The sequence below is a fragment of the Diadema setosum genome, chromosome 10, assembly GCF_964275005.1.
Source record: "Diadema setosum chromosome 10, eeDiaSeto1, whole genome shotgun sequence".
Taxonomy (NCBI): Eukaryota; Metazoa; Echinodermata; class Echinoidea; order Diadematoida; family Diadematidae; genus Diadema; species Diadema setosum.
In genome coordinates this window covers 9,697,084-9,722,714 of record NC_092694.1, presented here as the reverse complement: position 1 = coordinate 9,722,714, position 25,631 = coordinate 9,697,084, and the positions used below count along the sequence as shown (strand labels likewise).

Genomic DNA, 25,631 nt, shown 5'->3' with positions numbered 1-25,631 from the left:
ATACCCGAGAAGGGTTCGACTCCCACTCGGGGTTAGTTTGCAGGCACACTCTCTTGTTGGTCGTAAAGGAGTCTGTGCCAAGACTACTCTATGCATCACTCTAAAGCGCTGTCCCATAGGCCGTGTGTTGTAGCTTTTCCCCTTGTTGGGAGAGTGTTGTTGTATGTATTAGTCTTGGCGCATACAAAGTCCATTATGACTAACAAGGGTTTGTGACTGTAAACTAAGTCAGGGTCCTGCTTAAAATCCTGTATTCGTTTTTCTTTTTATTTCTAAAGTATTGACCGACTCGGACTGTGTGGCAAAAACATCGCGATATGACGTTGCCCATGCCAAAAATGAACATATCGCGTCACACCTGAGAATTGGTCCATGACCGTTTCGGGTTCGTTGAGGGTAGCAGACAATAGACGTGGCACTGAGCGCAGGAGCGCAGCCATGCGGTGTCCTACCCAACCCCTCCCCCTTTCCCCTTCCCCACTCGCTAACGGGCAACATGTAGTAGTATATCGCGCACTTATCGTAAATGTTTATGATTAAGCAAGCAGTGGCGCACTCAGTTGGACAAATTTGTTCCCAGTCAGTCAGATGCAAGGATTTCAGTAGCTTTTAGTATTTGGTCAGACGACATATCTGACAAAACGCTTCGTGTAATGCCCCCCTGGGGGCATTTTATGAAGGAACTTGTCGAATGGGTTATCTGACAGGTCAATTATATTCGACAAGTTTTGTGAAATTTTTTAGTCTGGGGCCGTTTCATCAACGAGTTCGTTGGGGGTTTTCACCGACAAATTTGATATCAGCCAATCAGACGCAAGGATTTTAGTAGCTTTTAGCATTTGTCAGTGTAAATCATCTGACAAAAATTTCATGAAACGGTCCCTCTTGGGGGCATTTCATGAAGCGTACGTTTTGTCAGATATTTTGTCTGACCAATGTTAAAAGCTACTGGAATCCTTGCGTCTGATTGGTTGGGAGCTAGTGCGACAAGTTGTTGGACAAGAATGCTTCATGAAATGCCCCCTGTATTAATATCTCTGAACTTGTCGGACCTGTGCGCTATACAAGTAGCCACTATTATTATTATTATTATTATTTTATCCGACAAGTTCCTTTTATGAAATGCACCTCTGGGGGGCATTTCATGAAGGAACTTGTCCGATAAAATGTCCGACAAGTCAATCATATCCGACAAGTTCAGAGAAATCAGCCAATCAGACTAAAAAATTTCTTAAAACTTGTCGGATATAATTGACTTGTCGGATATTTTATCCGACAAGTTCCTTCATGAAATGCCCCCCTGATCCGTGTGAAAAAACGGGAAATTTTTATTGCAAAAGTTGTGCGTACGTATATGCACGTGCGCGTACGTGTTTGTCCAATATTTTCGGGAAGCGGTCAATACGGCACTGCTAGCTAATAGGACGTCACATACTGCATTACGCCCAGCCGGCCCAGCCAAATTGTACATATGTCAGTGCTACAAATTACTGTCAGTTGCTAGTTGCCTTCATCGAACCAGTATCACGCATTTTTTGCATTTTTCCCGTGACATTCTGCAACTGCTGCAGATTGAAATAATCGTCGTTGTCTGCTCACTAAACATTTTGAAAAGTACAAATTGTGAGTTTAAGCCGTCTGTGGTAAGTATTGGGCTTTAGAGAAGTCTTTACTTGGTTTTCCAGACCAAGAGTAAGAGTTTTAAGACAGTCGGTGACGAATTGCATGCTTTCAGTATGAACATCAGTAATTCCGTGGGCTTTGTTTGGTACAGTATACGTGTACTATTGCACTACTGGTGCATCGTATGACATGGGTAATGCCGTCACACTCCTCTTGCGATTAACGAAAGCTGTGCGAAAGAGCACAATGACCTTTGAGGAATTCGTGCTCAGTTAACCTGTTTTTTTTTCATTACATGAAAGCTAAGTTAAAATTATGATCTTGTTAAGTTACAGTAGCAGCGGAGACATGCAACAGCCTCTGACACTTATTTTATTTGTCAGCTTTGACTGTTGTGCAATTCGCAAGTACCAGAGTCCCATACATGCATTTACAATGTATGATGTTGGGGCACCACCTATCGGCAGGGCACTTTTCCATCGGCGCCCTGCGTATCATGGCTGTTTGCGTATAGAACGAAAAGGTACTCGCAGGATTAAAGTGTCATTAGCTATAAAGTCAGACAATAAAAACAAAGAAACGAAAATCAAACTCAAACAAACCAAGCTAAAAATTACATATCCGCTCAGTAACGACGCATGGCTGTGAAATTCACGTGTATTACCTAGACTATGGCCTGTGAAATTCACGTGTATTACCTATGGCCTGTGAAATTCACGTGTATTACCTATGGCCTGTGAAATTCACGTGTATTACCTATGCTGTGAAATTCACGTGTTTACCTATGGGAGGGAGGAGGTGCCGATCGCAAGGTTCTCTTTTTAGCTGCGCGAAGAAAATGGAACGCACGCATTAAAATTGCGCTATTTTAAAACGGAGATTCATAATCAACGAGACGGTCACGATATTCAAAACTGCAGTAATTATGGCATATTTGAGGTAGGAATTAGGCGGATTTGTGTTATATTTTTAGAATAAACAAGCTAACGTTACAGATCCTTGAATAGGGTGACGGATACGTGGTACCCCCAACCATGCCAACCCTACATTTAATGCTACATATGCAATCATGTCTCGATGCCTGGCCTGGCTGATGCAGTGCATAGATGTACCTTGTAGTGTTCACCATGCTTTATGTTCTAAAATCCACATAATTTATCCCAGGATACCTATCCGGCATCTTGTCAAGACACAATAAATATTACAAGTATTTGAAGTAAAGAAACAAGTCACAAATTCTGCATATATATATTACTATAGGGCCTTTTATTAACGTGTTACAGTTCTAATAGAGTTCTACGTATGTGTTGCACTAACGGGCAGGCACCAGCCTGCCTTCTGCACATTCACCTGTATTGACTTGTGTTGTTGGGCTTCTGGAAAGACAGTTAGTCTTGTATTGCCTGCCCACTTTTAGCAAGTTTCCACTGTATGTCAACCTGATATTTTGTTTATATTGCAGTAGTGACTGAGAATGTAATTGATTGGCTGAGTATCGGGACTTTGTACTTCTTTGACAGGAGGGCATCCATTTGTGGCTTGAATCTGTTGAGTCTAGTTCCTTCACGGCTGAATTTGGCAGCATGTCCCAGTGAGCTACTACCCTGTGAGTAAAATTATTTGTCCTGATATTTAGACAGCATTCCACAAGTGACACGTGAAATCGAAATGTTTTTAGTAGCGGCTCAACATTCAGATGTGACGCATTGACATAGGCCTACTGTACGCTTGCACTTGGCGTCACATTCTCACATTCACCCAAACAAAAACTCTATTGAAGAATAATAAGAACTTTAATATGGCAGGTGTCAGTGGTGTATATAACACACACTGTGATGAGGGGCTGTGATGAGTCCTTTACTTAGACCATATCTATAGTCAATATTATAGTTGTTTATCCTGTAGTTAAGGGGTATGTTTTGTGATTTTTTTCTAGGACCACATTCGCAATGTAATGTACAATGTACTTTACTAATATGACTAGTAAGGTCTTGTGAGCCAGCATACGATGGGATTGAGTCTCTATTGAGTCAGCTTAGATGTGTTGTTGTGCACATATGTCACTTCCTTGCGCAATTCACAATGTTTTTCAAAATATGGCAACGAGTAGTAGTAGTAAATCTCTTTTTCAACAAAGATTTAAAACTCGTGAGAAAGATAAGCTTTGATCCCAATTCATTCCAATTGTTTTTATCATATTGTGTCCAAAATATGTAATTATTGAAGGTAAGAAAAGAGGGCTTGTTGATTTGCTTTATACTAGTTCAAGTCAATTATGGTATACAATTGATTTTGAGAGTAAGATGCTTTCAGTGTTATTACTGATTTACATTGATAGATAACTGTTAAGAAAATATCTATTATTGTTTTGTCTTTATGCAGGATCTGGGAGTGGCAGGCTGTGGATAGAGATTTGTTTGTTCTTGTTGAAAGTGTGTTTATATTTGTGTCTGTTTTATGTTGTATTGTTTTCTTCACCCACATTTTTCATTTCATACCATTACATCTTCATCCAGTGAATTCCATTGAAACTTCATCTGAAAAACCATCCAAGCCCTTCATTCCAGGTTACCATACCTGAGATATAAATTCAAAATCCAGGTTACCAGGCCTGAGATATAAACTCAAAATCCAGGTTACCAGGCCTGAGAGATAAAATCAAAATCCAGGTTACCAGGCCTGAGAAATATACTCAAAATCCAAGTTACCAGGCCTGAGAAATAAAGTCAAAATCCAGGCTACAAGGCCTGAGATATAAACTCAAAATCCAGGTTACCAGGCCTGAAAATAAACTCAAAATCCAAGTTACCAAGCCTGAGAATTAAAATCAAAATCCAAGTTACTAGGCCTAAGAAATAAACTCATATCAAGCTTAACAGGCCCAAGAAATAAACTCAAAATCCAAGTTACCAGGCCTGAGAAGTAATCTCAAAATCCAGGTTAGAAGGCCTGAGAACTAAACTCAAAATCCAGGTTACCAGGCCCGAGATATAAAATCAAAATCCGGGTTACTAAGCCCGAGAAATAAACTTTAATTGAAAATTCAACTGAATTGTAAACCAGAGAGAAAAAGCAACAAATTTCAAAACTCTGAAATTGAAGTTGTGTGTCTTTAGTTTTTATAAGAGTTTTAGTTTTGAATACACATTGAGTATTTGGGGATAAATTGTAGTACATACAGGTCAAGATTTATTTTGTGTGGAGGAAATTTGATTGACTGATTGATTCTTGAAAGTGCATGTGAAAACATGGATTCGAGAATATAAGTGAAGTTTTTGAGTGACTGCATTAAAGAAGCTTATTGCAAGGGAAACACTTGAGCGATTTTGTAAATTCTCAACTGGATTTTGAAGTCAAAATCAATTCAGAAAGCTATCAACTGGTTGAAGCAAAATAAAAAGTAATTTAATAGGAGGGTATTTCCATTCACTAAAACCAATAAATATACTTGCAGTTTTCACAGTACAAGCTTTGGGAAAGTAATTTGTAATGATAGATTACATTGGAAAAATAGTTTGAGGAGACAGTGTGATTGTGCAAATCCCCTTAGGCACTGACTCTTATATTTAATTGTATCTGAATCTCATCTCAAATTGTATTTGAATCTTGTTTGGAATCATATCTAAATCATATCTCCAATCGTTCTGAATATCATTTCCAGTGGAATCTGAAACTTGTCTTGAATCATATCTGGATCTCATGTGTGTATATCTTATGCTATTATCTTAATACCATTGGTGTGTATTTAATAGTTATTTTTCATCAGATATTGTATACTTTATTTTTATAACAAAAAGTTTTTGAGTCACAGAGGTGTGGGTGACAGCCAAAGTGTAACTATTGGACTCTTGAGAAAAACAAAGATACCTAAAGGAAACACAGAGAAATTTCAAAAACTAAACAAAAAAGAGTTTGGGGAAAGTATATTAGACATAACATTGAGTTAAAAGTATTAAAGAAGTCTTGATTTTGTGGAAAAGTTGATTGACTTTGGCATTGTACATGTACATGTGCTTTAAGGAGATTTACCTTGTGGGGAAAGAAAAATATTGTGTGTAGTTCATATCCACTTCCATATTAAAGCGACCTGACTGATACAAGTAGTGTATTGTAATTAAAGCTATTTTATATAAACATAACAACAAAAAAATCACACCTGGTATTCTGGTAGCAAACTAAGTAAACACAAAAATAGACAAACAAGTGTGAGTGTAGTAATCACATTCTTGCAACTGCCACAGTAACTATTACCAGCACGTAACAGGCAAAGAACGCCACATGTTGGTAGAAACAAATCGCTTTAATGTTATTGATTGACTTATACAGTGAAGTACAAAAGAAATTTTGAGTAGGGCCTACATAGCACTAGCACATACATTTTGCTTGGTAGACAAAAACGGCATCTGTTGTTAAAAAAGGACCGGGTGTTGCATCAGTGCAAGCACATTGTACAGTTAAGTACAGTACACATATACTAGAACATGTAAGTTTCAAGACACTACAGTAAACGAAATATTGCTAAAATAAAATCATAATACTAGTGTAGTAGACGTGATTCATACAGGTATACGGATTCAAGAAGTATATTAATTGAACAGTTGATTGATATATTGTAGCATAAGTTTAAAGATTTAAGGCCATATAGTTTGACAATGGAAACAAGTGAATTCAAGGGTATTATTGGTGATATCCTAGATATCCTCCATAGTTGTGATTTGATGAGAAATCTAGAGGTCAGTGAATGTGATGCATGTTGCAATGTGATTAATGAAAATGAAAGCAAAGTACCATGTGAGGATTGTGGCAAACAGTTTCACGTGATGTGTACAGGAACCATTTCTGAGGCTAGACTGTGTGATGCAAGGTTGATTTGGATATGTTCAGCATGTGGAAGCAATAATATTGCCCATCGCATCTTTGACAAAGTTGGCATTCCCTGTCATTTCAACAGATATGAGCTTCTCGAAGACATTGGTGATGATGATTTTGGTGTTGATATTTCGCATTCATCATGCAAGAGCAACCAATGGAAGAAATCAACCAAGAGACTGAAAAAGAGGTATGTGAGGAGAAAGGACAAACTTGGAATTTCAGAAATGACAAATATGCGTGTGAAGAAAAGAGCAGATTGTGACAGAGATGAATCAGATTCGACATTCATTACAAATTTGACCAAGAGGCAATTCCAGCCATTAGAAATTGCAGTTGATGATGGTTGGACAATTGTGAAATCAAGGAAAACAAAAATGATTGAGAAGACAGAAGTGACAACATCCCAAACAATGACTGACAATCCCAAGACCAAGACCACTAACAAGAGCTCAGTGAGATCAGTAAATGGTGTGATTCTCAAACCTGGTGTGACCTACATTGGCAAAGCAATGAAAGCCTACTATCTTGAAAAGCAGAAAAGAGCGAAGACCAGCAAGGGCAAGAAATCTAAAGTAGAAACAAGGCAAAAAGAACCTGGTAAACTTGTGAAGCGAAATGTGAATGCAAACTTGGACTCGGAACGAAATGATAGTCTGCAGGTATATACTGAATCTGTGTTGAATGTATATTCAAAGTGTGTTCAGTCACCTCATGTTATGGCAAAATACACTGAGCAAATCTGTGCGAAAACACAGAGAAGTTGGGCTGATGTGGCTAAAAGCACTTTGAATATGACTAATGAATGTTGTGTACCAAATGTTGATCAGACTACATGTGCCTCTGTCCCTTCCACAGATATTGGAAAAGAACTCTGGAATGTGACCATGCTTTATGGAGGTGGGAATGCACGGCAACCAAGAAAGAAAGGTCGTTTCACGAAGATCCGCAACAGACGAAGTATGCCACTGGTAAAAAATGTTGACTCACAGGTGCGTAATGATGAAAAGGTCAAACATGTAATTCCTGAAAGAGAACATGTAGCAAAGAATGGAAAGCTGTGTAAGAATGGGATATCTGACCGTCAGGACAGTAATTGCACAAGTAGAGACAACACAGGCTCGAATGATATGTCCAAAGTGAAGTGTGACAGAATCCACAGTGTGCATGAACTGAACCCATGTTACAGTGAAAGAAAAGATGTTGAAAGTGACAGACAAATATCAGTGAAGGAGTTGTTCCCTGTGAATTCTTGTACAGATGTTAGTGTCCACTCTCCATGTCACAAACCTGTTTCAGCTGCACAGTGTGTTGAAGTTTGTAATGAATCAATATCCTTGCCTGAACGTGAAAAAAATACTAACCCATCTGATTGCATAGTAATGAATGATGATTCTGCAAAAAGTGCTGACCACCATAATTCATATGATGTACAGGAATCGACAGTACATGTATTAGATGATGAACCAGCTGCAAGTGATTTAGAGACTGAAGAACGTGTCTGTAAGCCTGTTTCACTCTCAAGTTCTGAATGTGGTACAGAGCAATCATATCCCACGACCAAAACAATTACACAAGGAAATTTTAATCAAGGTGATCAACGATTTGGTTATACTGCTGGCAAACAATGTGTATGTAATTCCCTTGTGGCTGTTCTCTACACCCAAACTAAGAATGGAATTGAAATGAGACCTCACGATCTTGATCATATTTTGACACTTGGGAATGAGTTGTATTATTACATAAAGAAGGATTCACCACTGAATGAAGAGTTTGTAATGATAGATGAATTACCCAAGGAACTTCATATTCTGGATGAAAACTTTCAAATAACCTATGCTGAATCAAAATACGGAGTGTTGGATGGAAATCAGAACATTTTGTCAAATTTTGGTGCTTTGTCATTGAGCCAAGCTTTAGAACAAGAACTATGCAGATATGATGCATGTCTTATGAATTTTGCTGAGAGTACATTTGCAATCATTAGACATCACAGTGGTTTTTATGTATTTGATTCTCATTCCAGAAGTCATGATGGATACTTGGTACAAGATGGATGCAGTGTCTTGCTTAACATTTCATCATGTCAAGGTGTACAGGTACACTGTTTGAATTTGGCAAAATCAATGGCATGTGATTTACGTACTACTCAGTTTGAATTAACTGGTCTGGCATTAGAATCGAATTATATGGAAAATGCATTGACAACTAGTGGCTCCAAGAGATCAAACCCAGTAAATACTGCATGTAGGAATACTAATGATCAAAATAGCAACGTTTCAAAACATTGTGATCATGCTAAAGTTGTTAACAGTGATGGCTGTAAGACTAAAAATGAAACAAAGAGAAACAGAATATATGTGAACAGTGATGACCACGGAAATAAGAATGAAATTGAATTTGTTTCAGTTGATAAGAGAACAGAAACAAGAGATCGAAATTTCAAATTTGTTCCAATTACATACTCGGACAAGCAGTGTTTGTGCAATAAATTGAATATCAGTTACAATGGTATTGCCAATGAATCAATGCACAATAATGATGAAAGTTTGTGTAAAAGGAAACCTGTAAATATTAAGAGAGTTATAGGTGATGGCAACTGCTTTTACCGAACTATTGCTTATGTAGTTACTGGCAATGAAGGAAACCATTTTATGTTCAGGAAATCCAATGTGGCACATTTACTGGAAACAGGCAATTTATTTAAAAATGTAATAGACACAGTGAAATATGAGAGTGTCAGGGACTTTGTTCTTGAAGAGAGGTTGATGGATTTAGGAACGTGGGCTTGTCACACTGATATTAGTTCAATGGCACATATGTTGGACCATGATATATATGTGTATGATGATCGAACCAAAAATTGGCAAATACTGTCTGCAAGAAAACCCGGGTACTATAACAAAGTAACAACTGAGAGAGGCATATATATTCTGTTCACTGGAGGCAATCACTTTGACGCAGTGGAAAATGTAACTACTGTTCAATCTAGTACTTTGGATGAAAAATTGAAGGAAAACAAGAAGGAAAGTCATGATTTATCATATAACATTACTAAAACCGAAACATTAAAAAAGTGCAGTGTTCCAATGAGGGAAATAAAATCAAAACAAACTATGGTATCAGACCTGCAGGAGACGCAAATCCCATTACAAAGCACACGTGAACAGACAGTAGATGTCAATATTGATGCATCTGAGGTGGAACAAGTAGGTGAAATAGAAAGTGTTAATCTCAAATACAGCCCTGTGATTAAATCTGATAGAGAAAAGTTTTGTTGGAAATTAGGTATAAAGGTTAATGACAAATGTGGCAGTGCTGATATGCTAAAAGGTATTGTCGAAAATGATGATTTTACGATTCTGTCACAACCATTTACTATCTATAGAATTACTGGTGATGGGAATTGCTTTTACAGAGCTATATCATATGTCACATGTGGCAAGGAAGATTCACACCGTGATGTTCGAAAAGCAACAGTTAATCATATTTTACAAAACAAGGGAGATTATGTAACTCTTTTGAGACCAGGATACACAGATATTGCAAAATACATTGCAAAGGAACAAGTATTTGACAATGGCATATGGGCTACAGAACTGGAAATAATGGCCTTATCAAATTTATTAGGTACTGATATTTATATTTATGAAGATAATGGTTCTAAATGGAAAGTATTTGGTGCGAGGAAACTTCTGTTTGGAATTGTTACATCACAAAGAGGTATTTACTTGCAACACACAAATGGCAACCATTATGATGTTGTTGAATCTGTCTGTCCAAGGATTCAAACATCAAGTTTATGTCAAAGGTTTTCAAAATCACAAAATATTACTAATATGGAAACACCTGCAATTACAAAAACCACAACAAGGAGGAAAACCACAGTACCTGTTAGTGAGTGGCAAATCAATGTACTGAACAATGAAGTAATAGAGGATGACATGGAACCAGCAGTTAAAATGAGTAGGCACACTGAAAAATGTAAAGACATTGAAACTAATATGCAAGCTACAAACAGGAAAAAACAAAGAAAAAAGAGGAATGCTAATGTTACCAGACAAAAGAATAGAGATCGAATGAGGGCACAAAGGAATAAGAAAAAAGAAGACCAAAAGCAGTTTGAAATAGACTTTTTTTCAGATGATCGGTCTTTTCAATTCCGTAATCTTAAAAAGGCAGCCGCAGAGAAAGTGAAATATGAAACAGATATACCTTACAGAGTAGAAAAACAAAACAAAACTAAGAGTAGACAAAATGATAAGTATTCCTTGGATCCCACATACAGAGAAAATGTGAAGGAAAAAATGAGAACAAAGATGAAAGCTAGATATCAAAACAATGCCTCATTCAGAGAAAGGCTGAAAAAGATAAGAAAAGCCATATATAGAAGCAATGTTCTATTCAGAGAAAGGCTTAAGAAACTGAGGAGAGCTAAATATCACAGTGATGCTTCTTTCAGACAAAGGTTTAAGATACTGATGAAAGCTAGATATCAAAACAATCCTTTATTGAGAGAAAGGCTTAAGGAACTGATGAAAGCTAGATATCAAAACAATCCTTTATTGAGAGAAAGGCTTAAGGAACTGATGAAAGCTAGATATCAAAACAATCCGTTATTGAGAGAAAGGCATATAGAACTGATGAAAGCTAGATATCAAAACAATGTTTTATTCAGAGAGAGGCTTAAGAAACTGAGGAAAGCTAGATATCAAAACAATGTTTTTTTCAGAAAAAGGCTTAAGGAAATGAAGAAAGCTAATTATCAAAACAATATTATTTTTAGGGAAAGATATAAGAGAATAATGAGAAAAGTTGGTAACATTAAGTACAAGACAAATTCTGTGTACAGACAGCAAGTTGCAATGAGAAATGTTAAACGAAAAAAGCGAGAGAAAATGAATATGAGAAATTGTGATCATGTTTTGAAAAGATTTAGGGAAATTGTTTCACATGGCCCTGAATATGTATGTTGTGTATGTTTAAAGTTATTATTCAATAATCAAGTATTGAAATGCACAAAAGCAAAATATAACGACCCAACATGCTTAAAAGAGGAGTATTTGCATACATGCAGTGATGATTGTGATGTTGACTGTGAAATAGTAAAGTCACCAAGAAATTTTTTATGGATTTGTTATACTTGCCACAGGAAATTATTAGCTGGTAATATGCCTGCTGAAGCTTGCCAAAATAACTTACAATTATATGCTGTACCTGCAGAACTTGACATTCTGAATCAGTTGGAAACACATTTAATCGCACTAAACATTCCATTCATGAAAATTTTGAACCTGCCAAAAGGAGGACAGTATGGAGTACATGGCCCAACAGTTTGTGTACCTTCACGCACTGATGAAACTGTAAAGATGTTACCTAGGCCACAGACTGATGATCAATTCATTCGCGTGAAACTGAAGAGGAAACTGTCATATAAAGGATATTATGAATATCAGTTTGTCAAGAAGAAGAATGTGTTAGCTGCATTGAAATATTTGAAGAAAAATAATAAATGGTATTCTGATATTGCTATAGATAATGAATGGAGCTCTGATTTATCAGAAGAAAATAGTCAGGAAGTTTGTGTTAAACCATTGGATTCAAATGAAACTAATAATGATGACGATGATATAAAGGATGATCAACATGGACATTTGCAAGGCATTCAGTTGGACACATGTTTACAGAAAGTTGATATGAGGCAGGAAGTGCTTGATCAGTTTTTCGATGATATTATATGTTGTGCACCTTGTGAAAAGAATAGTCCTGTATCGCTGTTGATGGATAACAGTAATGAGGCAAAATGTTTTCCTGCTCTATTTCCAACAGGCCAGCCAACATTCCATGATACCAGGTACACTGAAGTAACACTTGGTCGTTATTTACATAATCGTTTGATGCATGTAGACAACAGATTTGCAAAAAATACAGAATATATTTTTTATGCTCAGTGTATTTATGAACTGCAACAAATACTTTCTAATGTTTCTATAGCTCTTAGGAAAAGTTCAGAGGAAATAGATAATCCCATACCGATGCAATGTTCAGATCTAAAAGATGCAAGAAAACTTCGTGAGATACTGGATTCAAATAAAGGATACAAATTTCTGAAACAAATACGGGGAACACCTCCATACTGGCAATCTACACAGAAAGATGTCTTAGCAATGGTTAGACAACTTGGAAAGCCTACATGGTTTGCGTCATTTTCCGCAGCTGATATGAGATGGCCTGAAGTTATCAATACATTGCTAAATCAACAAGGTGATAGAAGAAAAGCAAATGATCTAGATTGGACAGATAAGTGTAGCTTATTAAGGTCAAATCCAGTGACAGTAGCTCGTATGTTTGACAAGCGCTTTCATACTTTTTTGAACAAAGTGATTCTTTCTCCGGTAGAACCTATTGGCAAAATAATTGACTATTTCTACAGAATTGAATTTCAACAGAGAGGGTCTCCACACACACACTGTTTATTTTGGGTTGAGAATGCACCTAAGTTGGGTACTGACAAAGATGAAAATGTCATAGATTTTATTGATAAGTATATTTCATGCAATATTCCATGTGAGGATGAAGATGAGGAACTATATGAAATAGTGAAGAATGTTCAGCTTCATTCAAAGAAACATTCAAAATCATGCAAGAAAAAGGGAACCACCTGTAGATTTAATTTTCCAAGACCACCTTCTGAGAAAACATTTGTTGTGAAGCCTGTTGATAATCCGGAAGTTACAGATGAAGCTCAAGATATTCTGTCTACAGTAAAGAATTCATCATGTATGGAACAAACATATGATAATGCTAGACAGCTCTTTGAAGTTCTTGGCGTCTGTCAAAAAGAATTTGAAGATGCCTACAATGCTGTAGCTGCAAAAGAAGATATAATCATAAAAAGAGATCCAAAAGATATATGGGTGAATCAATACAACCCATTCTTACTCAGAGCTTGGAATGCTAATATGGATTTGCAGTATATAACAAATGAATATGCCTGCATTGTTTATGTTGTGTCATACATGTCAAAAGCAGAAAGAGAAATGGGTTTGCTCTTGAAAAATGCAGAAAGTGAAATGAAAGAGGGCAATGAAGATGCTAGGAAAAGTATGAAAGAAATAGGACATGTGTATATGCAAAACCGTGAAGTTTCAGCGCAAGAAAGTGTGTATCGTGTTTGTAGCCTGAGACTGAAGGAATGCTCAAGAAAAGTAGAGTTTATACCTGTTGGACCAAACCCTGTGAGAATGAGTTTACCATTGAGTGTTATCCAAAGCAGACGAGACGATGATGATAGGAGTCCATGGATGCCAAACAGAATTGATAAATATAAAGCTCGACCTGATGGTTTTGAATTTGAAAATATGTGTTTAGCCACATTCTGTTCAAAGTATAGATTACTCAGTGAATCTGATATGAAGGGTAAGAAACAGAAACAGAGTGTGTTCAAATTGCGAGATCAGCTGGGGTATGTGCAAAAACGAACAAGAACAAATGATGCTGTAGTGAGATTTCCTCGTTTTTCACCGATTGTAAGCCCAGAAAGTTATTACCAGAGTATATTGCAACTGTATTTGCCATTTCGTACAGATAAACAGTTAAAACCTAATCAATTTCTGACATATCAGGAATTTTACCAAACTGGATCTGTACGAATGTATAAGAAGAACGTGGAAAGTGTCAAAAGTATTGTCAATGAAAATCTCAGGCAGTTTGAGAGAAATGCTCATATAATTGATCAAGCACAAGAATATCTAGAGAAATTTGGTCCACAAGAAGATGCGTGGGGTTTACTTTGTCCAGAAACAGAAATTGAAAGACATGAAACAGCTAGAAATCATGAGGAAGTTGGAAGTGCTGGAAATGAGTTTAGAATCCCAGATCTTGAGACCAAATCTCAGGAAAAAGAGTCATATGGCATAGAATTTCGATCATGTAGTATTTCAAGAGAAGACAGTAATGTCTTATTAAGAACTTTAAACAGCAAGCAGCAAAAGGTGTTCTACAAAATACGTCAATGGTGTCTTGATAGAGTTAATGGAAATGAACCTACAACGTTTCAGATATTTGTCACAGGTGGTGCTGGAACAGGGAAAAGTCATTTAGTGAAATGCATATGTAATGAAGGGACAAGAATTCTTAGCAGAATGATGCATAATCCTGATGATATTTCAATTATGAAAGTAGCTCCAACCGGAATTGCAGCTCATAACATTGGTGGCAGTACTATCCATAATGCTCTGTCCATACCCATTTCTGCTACACTACCTTACCAACCCCTTGGAGAAGAAAAGATAAGTCATTTACGTAATCACTTGGGTCAACTACAAATACTAATAATTGATGAAATATCCATGGTTGATCAGAAGCTATTGTGGTATATACATGGACGTTTAAGACAGATAAAGCAGACACGTAATGATGCTCCATTTGGGAAGGTTTCAGTTATTGCAGTTGGAGATTTCTATCAGTTGCCCCCAGTAAAAGGTACTCCTTTGTATAAAGATACACTGCAAAGTTCTTTATGGACAGACAATTTCTCTGTAATTAACTTGGATGAAATAATGAGACAAAAGGATGATGCAAAGTTTGCTGTTCTTTTGAATAAATTAAGGATAAAAGGAAAGACAGAAGAATTATCTAGTGATGATGTAACGGTTCTTCAATCATGTCAAACTGGAGAACAATGTGAGGATGCATTGCATATATATTCTTCAAACAAACAAGTAAATGATTGGAATAAAATAATGCTTCACAAGAAATGCACAAATATCATATGTATTGATGCAGAAGATTCTGAACTCGATAATGAGGGTAAAAACAAAAAATGTGACAAACCACGGAGATGTACTAAAGCTTCCTTGCCAGCATATCTTTGGATTGCTGAAAATTCTAGAGTAATGCTTACCAAAAATGTGAATGTGACCAAAGGCTTATCAAATGGCTGCATTGGCACTGTAACTGACATAGTAAAAGGAAATGGAAATGCAAGACCTACAAGTATGGTGGTAAAATTTGACAATGAAAAAGTAGGAAGTCAGTCAATAGAAATGCAACAGGAATCAATTGGAAAAAAATATACAAGGAAACAATTTCCCTTGAAATTAGCATACGCGTGCACAATACATAAAGTACAAGGCATGACAGTGGAAAAAGCTGTTGTTTCCCTGAAAAATATATTTTTGCCTGGACAAGCATATGTTGCTCTGAGCCGTGTAACATCATTATGTGGACTAACAATTGAAGATTTTGATCCAAAAGTTGTGTATTGCAATCCAGCTGTTAAAGAAAGTATAGAGAACATGCCAACATTTGTTGATGAAATGCACACTGACAATGATGTCCCCATTGCAACAATGAGTATAATGTTACATAACATTCAAGGTCTTAAAGCACATTTTAAAGATCTCCAATCAAATTTCCTATTTAAAAATTCTGATGTTATTTGTTTAACTGAAACTTGGCTTAATGATGACATTTTTGATGTGAATTTAGATCAGTTCAAAATGTACAATCAGCCTCGGTCAAAGTCTTATTCTGATGAAAGTCCCTTATTTTCTGTACTGAAAAATCAAGCACATGGTGGTGTTGCAGTGTATAGTAAAATCAAATCTATCAGTAGGCTGAATTTACATGTCAATAATCTAGAATATATTACATTTGCCGTAACTTGTCCTTCATGTCTCATTTCAGTGATATATAGACCACCTAGATATGACAAGAAAAAATTTTGTAAGGAACTAAGGAGGTTACTTATAGAATTGCAGCAAAGAAGCACAAAATGCATAGTCATTGGTGACTTCAATGAAAATCTCAGACATAATTCAAGTGATTCATTTGTGCATAAATTAATGTGTTCTTCTGGATATCAACAACATGTACTTGATGCTACAACAGAAGGTGATACATTGATTGATCATGTATATAGCACAGGTATCGATACACTTCATGCTGAAGTTATTCCCCTTTATTACAGTTACCATGAAGCTATTAGAATACAGTTTTGATGAGTGCCATTGTTGTTTGTGCAAAGTAATGTTGTATTTTCTCAAATCAAGTAACATTTATTTTCATTTGTCATATTTCTTTTAATAATACCAAATTAGGTTAACAAAATAGTGTTATTACAAATGTAGGAGAGAGTTTATGACAATAAAAAAAAACTTTTAGTAATAGTGATACATTATAGTTGATACCAAAGTGGTTGAAGTACAAAAAAAAATGCAATGTTCAAAATATGCAAAGCATGGGGAGATTCACTGAAAAGATTGTGTTTGTGAATATGAAACAAAATTACAACAAAATTAACATTACTACAGAAAGAACTGACATTACAAAACTTATGACAAAAGTGGTGATCTTTGACAGTTTGTTGAAAGAAATAGTATAATGCATGACAGTGTGAAATGAAAAGTTTAGTATTGTATTATTCAGAAATTATTTAGTGAAAGACTAATCCTGGCTGTGAGTGTATTTTGGCAATATTGCTATTAAATAGCATAATAAGTGGCAGTTGATGTAGATACTAGGTGAGATTTACCAATTTTGTTTCAAAGTAATTGCTAAAGGCGATGTCACACCTATCCGGGCAAGCTATGCGGGCTTGTGGCGAGGAGGTAGTTTAAAGCACGTAGAAGATTTTCTGCGGGCGGACAAGAATGTTTGCAATTTTTGCACTTGTTTCTTACTTACTAGATGCATGCCACTTAACTTCTACTTGCGTGCGTTCCGTGTGACTCGCGTGAGAGCTTTGAAACCGATCCATTTTCTGTTATGAACGACTTACGGGGATTGCGAAGTACCTGTTTTGAAGTTGCCTGTGAGGTGCTACCGGTAAGGGTTTCCTACTTGTGTTCTGTGCGTACCTCTACGGGCAACTCCGGTGACTGCTCCGGAACAAGTTTTGAGCATGCTCAAAGCCTTGTCATACCGTATCTGGGGAAGTTTTGCGGCTTGACTTGCGGGGAAACAAATTTGCTACCCAGAGCTCTCCGCAGTTGGCCCGAACTTGACAGTACCTAGCACTTATCTCGTCCTTAGTTGCCCAAAGGTGCGCACGCTAGTCCAATTTTCCCGCAGGAAAGTTTTGAGCATGACCAAAACTATTTCCGAATGAGTTGCAAGGATTGCCCAAAGAGTTCCACGCAGAACACCCGTAAGAAGGCTGCTGCCGCAATTCACAGGCATTTGACCCACTTTAAATAGGTAAGTTGCCCGCTGATCTATGCCTATGTGAAGGGAGTGCGTGCCATTTGTGGGCTTTTTCTCTTGTTTGTCTTCTGTCCTCCGTGGCGACGAGGACTACCTGGTCCCTTTCGGACAGGACTTCATCCGCCAAATGGACTTCAGCAGCAATTTGATGCATTTGCTGTGAATATTCTGGGCTTTGTGGCTGTCCATTCACTGGATGTTCTCTGCCCTTGTGCACTTTCAGTCTACAGCGCATCTTCACTTCTTGAAAGTTAGTTGAGAAATGATTGTTTGCTCATTCACTCGAACCAGCCTATTGTTCAGGCTAGCACTCACCTGGCAGGCGACTAGTACGCAGATAACACGCAGTTGTGGCGCAGGTGCTTCGCAGAGCCCGTATGTCGCCCGAAACTGACATAAAAGAAGCTATCACGATGCTATCACGTGACACCCACGCGCCTAACATGCAGTTCAACGAAATACATGCAAGAAGGACTGAGGTATCACGCGTTTATCATGTAATACCCACGCCAAACTCGCCTTAAACCTTGTCCGGTCGCAGAAATTATTCTGCTTGCTGGAAAATCCCCATATGCAATAAGCCCGCTTAGCTGGTGTGACAGGGCCTTTTTTGGCAGCTGGTAAATAGAGCCAGCGTGCGCATTTCCGGGTAACTACTTTTGAGATACATGCTAGGTACTGTCATGTGCGGGTCATCTGCAGGGACCTTCCGGTAGCAAATTTGTTCTTCGGAAGTCGCACGCAAGGCTGGTGTGACACGGCCTTAATGACAGTTTCATTAAAGCTCAGAAATTTGATCATTGCAACATACAAATATTACAATGTAGAACAGAATTGAAATAGAAAAAAAAACAGATGTGGAATTTAAGTAAAACAAAGAACAGACATAGAACAACAATAAAACATAGCCAAGAAGATTATTGTGTTTACTATAGGAACTAGGTTTTGTAAATTGGTCATTTGTGGAAATGCACTATATATTAATGCAGAAAGTTGAATGCTAAAGAAAAGGTTTTTGTTTTGACCATGTGATAAATGTCAAGAGCAGTAGCAAAGCTAGACAGGTGGGAACAAGGCTTGTGCCCCCATATGGAAACTGGTCTGCCTCTGATGAGAAGAGGAAAACCAAAGGAAACGAGGTAATGAACATGTTGAAATGACCCTGAACAAAGTAACAATTGTATGTATATGAAACATTTTAATTTATATTCATGTATTTATCATGTAATTCATATCAATGTATACTTCATAATAAAACACAGAGTGACAACTTTGACTCGTGTTTTTAACACAATATTTGACTCATTCATGTATGTGGTGTATACCTCAAGTTTTGAACCCTTTTCTCACAAATCATTTTATCTAGTGTTCAAACCTCTGTTTCCTCAACAGTTCATGTTGATTGATTGCTATCATTTATTAATGTTTGGCAGACATTGTGCAAGCAAAGGAATGGCATTATAACACATCAGTTTTGGAGTAACTATAAAATCAATATCTAATGGCTTTTCTTTTGCCTGTTAAAGGTTGAACTGTCATGTGTTTGTGCCTGACATCTCCATCCTTTCATCCAAGTGTTGCAAAGGTACGTCTTTTCTGTTTTTAAATCTTCTCCTTTTCATCACACTCGAGGCAAAGGCTCAAGTGAGATATTGCAATCACTCTTCATCTGATATATGTCGTTCATTGTTTATCGTGCGTCATGCATAAAATTTTAACATTTTTTTCCTCTTGAAAATACCATATCTCATTTCACTGTGCTTGGCTGAAACCATGCTTTAACCCTAATTAGGCCAGGCTATTTAGGTAGTTGATAGAGCCGGGGGGGGGGGGGGGGGGGGGGGGGGGGTGGGGTGGGGGAGGCCTCCCAGGCCCCTCCTCCAGATCTTGGCCGTAGACCGCGCGATCGCGCAAAAGAAGGCACACACATTGCCTATGATGTAATCCAAAATACCATGAAATTGATTTTTCAACAAAATATCATTTATGCTAAATTATGCTAATTTATGCATGATGATGCATAAAATCAGACTAGTTGGTATAAATCAAAAGAAATCAACTGATGACATATTTGCGCCCTTCTGCTGCAAAATTTTCATGTATTGGTGCTAATGGCATTTTTTTGGCATGAAATTCTCTCTAAGCCAGTGGCGTTCAATTCATATATAAAAAATAAAATTCATGAAATTAAGATGCATGAGGACATTCCTTGTTTAATACAGATATCAGAAGACCATGTGGCACTTGACGCTCTAGATACAAATTGTTCATGATTTCAAGCATGATATAAATTGCACTACTTTTGTGAATTCAAGCCAATGTGTTTGAAATATACACAAGAAAGCCTTTTGTAGTTAAAAGTCCATACCATTAACAGTTATTACAGTGTTATATGTTTACTTTTCACATAGTATACACCAAATACAATATTTATGCTAATATTTAAATGATATTGAAAGAGGGATTTCCAGCATTGGTAACAGTATGTCTTATTTATTTTTGTATTTTTGTATTTTTTTTTTCTCCAGGCCTTGCTCAATAGAGAGAACATGCCAGCTTTGCAATATTCTCTTGATGTGATTCAGGGACTAGGAGTACTGATTAAAGGCCTAAGTGAATCAGACCATCTGTGGATCACATCTACTGCTTGTATCTCTTCTGTGTAAATGACTGTCAACCCTATATGAAACTGCATGGCATACAAGACACTCTAGTGTCTGCCTTCTGCGCAGACTACTCAACCTACTGGGAGGTGCTTTTACCACTCTACGTCCACTGCTTTCACCCTTGTCTATGCTTCAGCTGAATACTGTGTCTCTGCCTGAGGGCATAGGTGCCATACTAAGAAGGTGGAACCCAACTCAACTCTGCTCTCGTCACCATCACAGGCTGCCTAAAATCAACACCTACCCAAAAGCAATCTTGGCTAGCAGGCATTCCACCCCATCATCTGAAAAGAGAATTTGTATTTATTTCATGTGCATTTTAATGTACTTATGAACATTTCATGTGTAGTATTCAGTTATAGGAAATTTATTAGAATTGAAGAAAAACAATTGTGGAATTTAGTCTACAATACAGACTACATCTTTATGAAGACTTTTATACCTTGCATACACAAAATATAGAAGGTGGCAATAGGAATCAGCATGTAGTTGGTCAAGGAATGTGATGCGAATGTTGCATCATGAACTCCTATAATTTTGAGGTATATTTAGACAAAACTTAGGGTACATGTGTCATTGAAATCTAAATGTGCAAGACATGTACTTTGTGTTTGTAGCAGATAGTGTTGCCATGGATAGTACGATTTTCTGAAAAGTTTGTGGAGTGAACAACTACCACGGCAGGGTTATATATTAGCATTTTTTTTTTTTTTTTTATGTTAGAGAGGTATAGGTGTAGATATGGATGCACCCTTTTTATTGGTACTCAAATAAGCATTACCATGGTTGCTACATATTTTCTTGGTAATCTTGTGGAGTAAATTATTTCCACAATTTTGAAGCCATTCAGATGAAATTTTGTGGACATTATGGCATTGAGGTATAAATGTACAAGATCTGATTTTCGTGTGTGTCAGACAAGCATTTGCCAGAGTAACCACAAGTTTTATCAAACCTTTAAGATTTGGTATATGTAATGATCTAAGGTGTAGTTATCCAAGACATTCTTTTGTGATTTTACCCATCAAAGTGTTGCCATGGTAACTGCACATTCCCTTGAAAATATCGTAGGGTGAGTTACTTTCACAATTTTGTCACTATTGAATTCAAATTTTCTGTATATTATTGCAGTAATGTATAGATATAAGACCTTGTTTTTGTGTCCAGCAGACGAAGTGATGTCATGATAAACATAGTTTTGTCAAAACCCTGTGAAACGTATTACCTGCACAGCATTCAAGCAGTTACGCTTAAATTTAGTACAGGTATGTAGGATTTATAGGAATAAACAAAACACTCTGTGTTACTATCAGGTAACAGTATGCCATGGTAACACACATTTTTTTTTATCTATCAAAGTGAAACATTTAAAGAGTTTGTACAGTTTTAGTTAGGACTAAGTTCAGGTTTCTAACATTTTTTTTTTGTGGGATAATGAGAAACTTGTAATGAAATGTGGAAGAGCATGTAGCTCCACAAGGAATTGATATTTATTTGATAAAAATTGGTTTTTGTAATGGCTGTGATATAAAAATCAGAGCGATTTTGATTAAGTGTGGTCCACCTTTTATTTCAATCGTTTGCTTCACTTTGTTTTTTGGTGTTTCCATCATTCCAAACCCGTTTTTCATCAAATAAACTTTTAAATCCTGTTAAAATGGCATGACCTGTACTATAGTTGTATTTAGAAAGTGTGATTTTGGTATCTCGCAAAAGGTTAAAAGCCCAATTGTCATCTTCACCAATACTGTACCATCCCTTTCAGCTATTAAGGTCAGATTTTCTGTCTATGAGAATCTTTTCACTTTTTTTTTTTTTTCATAGGAGTCTGAGGTTTTGAAACAGGGTATTAATTACCTATAGTGATAGTGTAGTAGGTAAGGGGCCATTTCAGATTACACTGATAACACACACTGCAATTCTGCTCAAGATGGCCTCTATGTAATTATATTTAAATTATCTGATGGTGGAAATTTTTAATTCATCCTATAATTGCTTGCTATTTGTATTTCACATCAGTTGTTATTTGAACTGTCTTGCAAAAAAAAGGTTACAACCTGATTCACTACCTCAAACAAAACTATGCCATGCTTCTAATTTGTAACTGTCATCAATACATTGTATGACGTAAACACATAACACTCACTCAATGACATTACATTTACAAACTTATGGAATACCTGGATCCGCCCCTGCTGCTGGTGTGCACCCTAAGACCAGAGGTCTCTAATTTGTATGTTTCTGAAAAAGGAATAAATTCTGTGTAACCAGCGACCTAAAACAAATGACTGCTTTTGCCTCATTTTTGTGACAGTAAATACAATACTTAATGATTAACACATAATGGCTACACAAAGAGGTCCACCTCTATTACAAAATATAAACAGAAAGATAGGAAAATGGAACACATCGCTATACATGTACAGGCATTTTGCTTTGTTTGGTCACAACAAATGAGTAGGAGTAAAAAGCACTCGCTTATCATGAGGTTTTGTGTGCATTGAATAGAATGTATTCTGACATTGATATGCTGCACCTGTCGGCACTCGCTTATCATAATTGAGGTTTTGTGTGCATTGAATAGAATGTATTTTGACATTGATATGCTGCACCTGTCAGCTCTCACTTAACCAATGTTAACACTTAATCATTAGACAAGAAATAATGAAAAATAAATACCAGCGTGAAGGATTTTATACTTGTGGATAAAGCTGTTTTTTAATGTTTTTCAAACAGTCTGTGTGAATGTATGTATGTGTGTGAGAGTGTGTGTGTTCCATGTACCATCCACAGCTTAACATTATTTTGATTAAGACCAAATTAAAAAAAGTGAACTTGCTTAAAATGAAACAAACTGGGGAAAAATGTCTACAAATTACATCGTTACTAATGTTAGAGGGTTCATTGATTGAAAATCCCATAGACATGGATGTAAAAATTCGTTTGACCCCTGATTGCAATAGGTGTGACCATACAGGTTTCATCTGTATTTAGAGACATTAGCTGTGTGTTGTTTGAATTCACATTTTTACAAAATACGTATACACATAAGGACAGACAAATGGAACACATTGCTATACATGTACAGGCATTTTGCTTTGTTCGTACACACCAAATGAGTAGGAGTAAGAAGCATTCTCATACCATGATTGAGGTCTTGTGTGCAGTAAATAGAATGCATTCTGATTTTGATATGCTGCACACATCAGTTCTCACTTCATCAATGTCAACACTTGATCATGAAACGAAATACAATGAAATTAAAAAAAAACACACCAGTTTGATAAATTCCATACTTGTGGATAAGACTCTTGAAAAATTTTTCAAACAATTTGTGTGTGTGTTTGTGTGCGTGTGTGTGTCTGTGTGTGCCATCCATGTACCATTCACAGCTGACCGATACTTTGATTAAGACCAAATTACAAAAGAGAACTTGCTTAGAATGAAATGTACTGAGAGAAAAGAAAGCTACGGATTAAGTTGTTACTAATAGACATGGACGTAACATTCATTCGCACCCTGATCGCAATCAGCATGACCATACAGGTTTCATCTATGTATAGAGACATTGGCCGTGTGATGTTAAAATTGGACTCTCATTTAGAAAAGGGAGTCATATCTCCCATCTTTGGTACCAATTTCCGTACACATTACATCATGACCTTTGACCCTAATTTACATACCCAAGATGGCGTTTGATCAAGTAGTTGTTATTTCATGAATGTACATGACAAATTAAGTCATGAACTAAACATGAACAAAATAAAGTTGCGGTAAGGTATGTACGTTTTTCTAGAGTTATTGCAAAGGAAGTAACAGAAAGAAGGAAATATTTCAATACAAATTTTTTGACGTGATCTCGACATAGTATGAAAAAACGAAGGTCACACGATAGCCTAAAGTCTTAGCTACAGCATAGTAGAACCTGGGAAAAGCATAAGTGAGCTATAATGCTCGATAAAGATAGACATGTCAATTTTCATTACCAGAAATATTGCGCTCCCATAGAGAAAACACGTAAACTGGTCAAGAAATGATTCTTGTAACATGGTCTTTGCGTGTGCAAAATATGGGGTAAGATAGGACATGTATTCACGAAGATACAGGATGAAACATTTATGACCTTTGACCCTAATTTACATACCCAAGATGGTGTCCGATCAAGTAGTTGTTATTTTATGAAATAATGTACGTGACATGTACTAAACATGTGCAAAATATGGGATTGGTAGCCATTGTTGTTGTTCATCTATTGCACAGAAAGTAGTAGAAAGAAAGAAAAATAAAGAAAAATTGTTATTTTATAGAAATTTGAAGGAGAAGCATAAATAAAATCAGAAAAAGATAAAATAGGGAAGGGGAGATTAAGATTAACTCAAGAAAAAGAAGAAAAAAGTGTTTAAAAAAATTAAAATAATATTGGCAGGGGTGAGCCTCGAACCAGGGACCTTAGGATTACGAGTCGGATGCGCTACGCAATGACCTATTTCATTCTCCATAGGCCCTGTGTATTAAGCAAAATGACGCCGATCGAAGCCTTGTGCCATTTTCAACCAAGTTTTTCGACGTGATGCCGACGTCGTATAAAAAAATGGAGGGCACACTTACGATAGCCCAAAGTCTCAGCTACAACATACTAAAATCTGGGAGAAATTCACCGAAGCATAAGTGAGCTACTACTCGAAAAAGAGAGTCATGTCAATTTTCACTGCCAGAAAAACTGCTCTCCCATAGAGATAACACGTAAACTGGTCAAATTTGACAATACTACTTTCAATCCATTTTTACGAAATGATGCCGTCATCTAATCAAAATGATGTAATTATATTAATGAAAGATCATTTCATAAGTTACAACATACTGAAATCTGGGTGTAAATTGGCAAAGGATAAGTGAGATACGCTCGAGTGAACTTGAAATTTGATGACGTCATTTTGAAAATTTACTTTTTTTACTTTATTAAGAAATTTGATATCTTTTAATCATTTTGCCAGCATCGCCAACCCATGAAATGACATGTCCAATTCATCAGCTTTCAGAATATGTAAGGAAAATGGGGGGTTACCGTCCATCCTGACGAGTAAAATCGGATTTAAAATTGGCGTTTTTTTGGCATCGTTGCACTGTATATCGCCATTGACGCGCGCGCGGAATTTCAACTTTGACGGGCCCGTATGACGTCATATTGAGTTGGAATGACTTGAAACTTGGTAGAAATATTCCTTGACATTTTAGGCATCCGATAGGTGTAAAAAAATTGAAAAT

The 25,631-nt window shown here is 36.7% G+C and overlaps 1 long non-coding RNA gene across 3 annotated transcripts; it reads left to right on the top strand.

Annotated features, from left to right (window-relative positions):
- Positions 1-1,547: 1,547 nt before the first annotated feature.
- LOC140234049 (uncharacterized) lies at positions 1,548-23,064 on the top strand. Of its 3 annotated transcripts, none has more exons than XR_011901566.1 (7): positions 1,548-1,643; positions 3,144-3,229; positions 4,006-6,682; positions 7,351-7,484; positions 8,519-8,591; positions 19,227-19,285; positions 20,229-23,064. It is a non-coding gene; the product is annotated as an uncharacterized lncRNA (long non-coding RNA). The 3 variants fall into 3 exon arrangements; XR_011901567.1 differs by lacking the exon at positions 1,548-1,643 and having other exon boundaries at positions 3,060-3,229; positions 4,006-4,055; positions 6,575-6,682; XR_011901565.1 differs by lacking the exon at positions 1,548-1,643 and having other exon boundaries at positions 3,060-3,229.
- Positions 23,065-25,631: the final 2,567 nt, after the last annotated feature.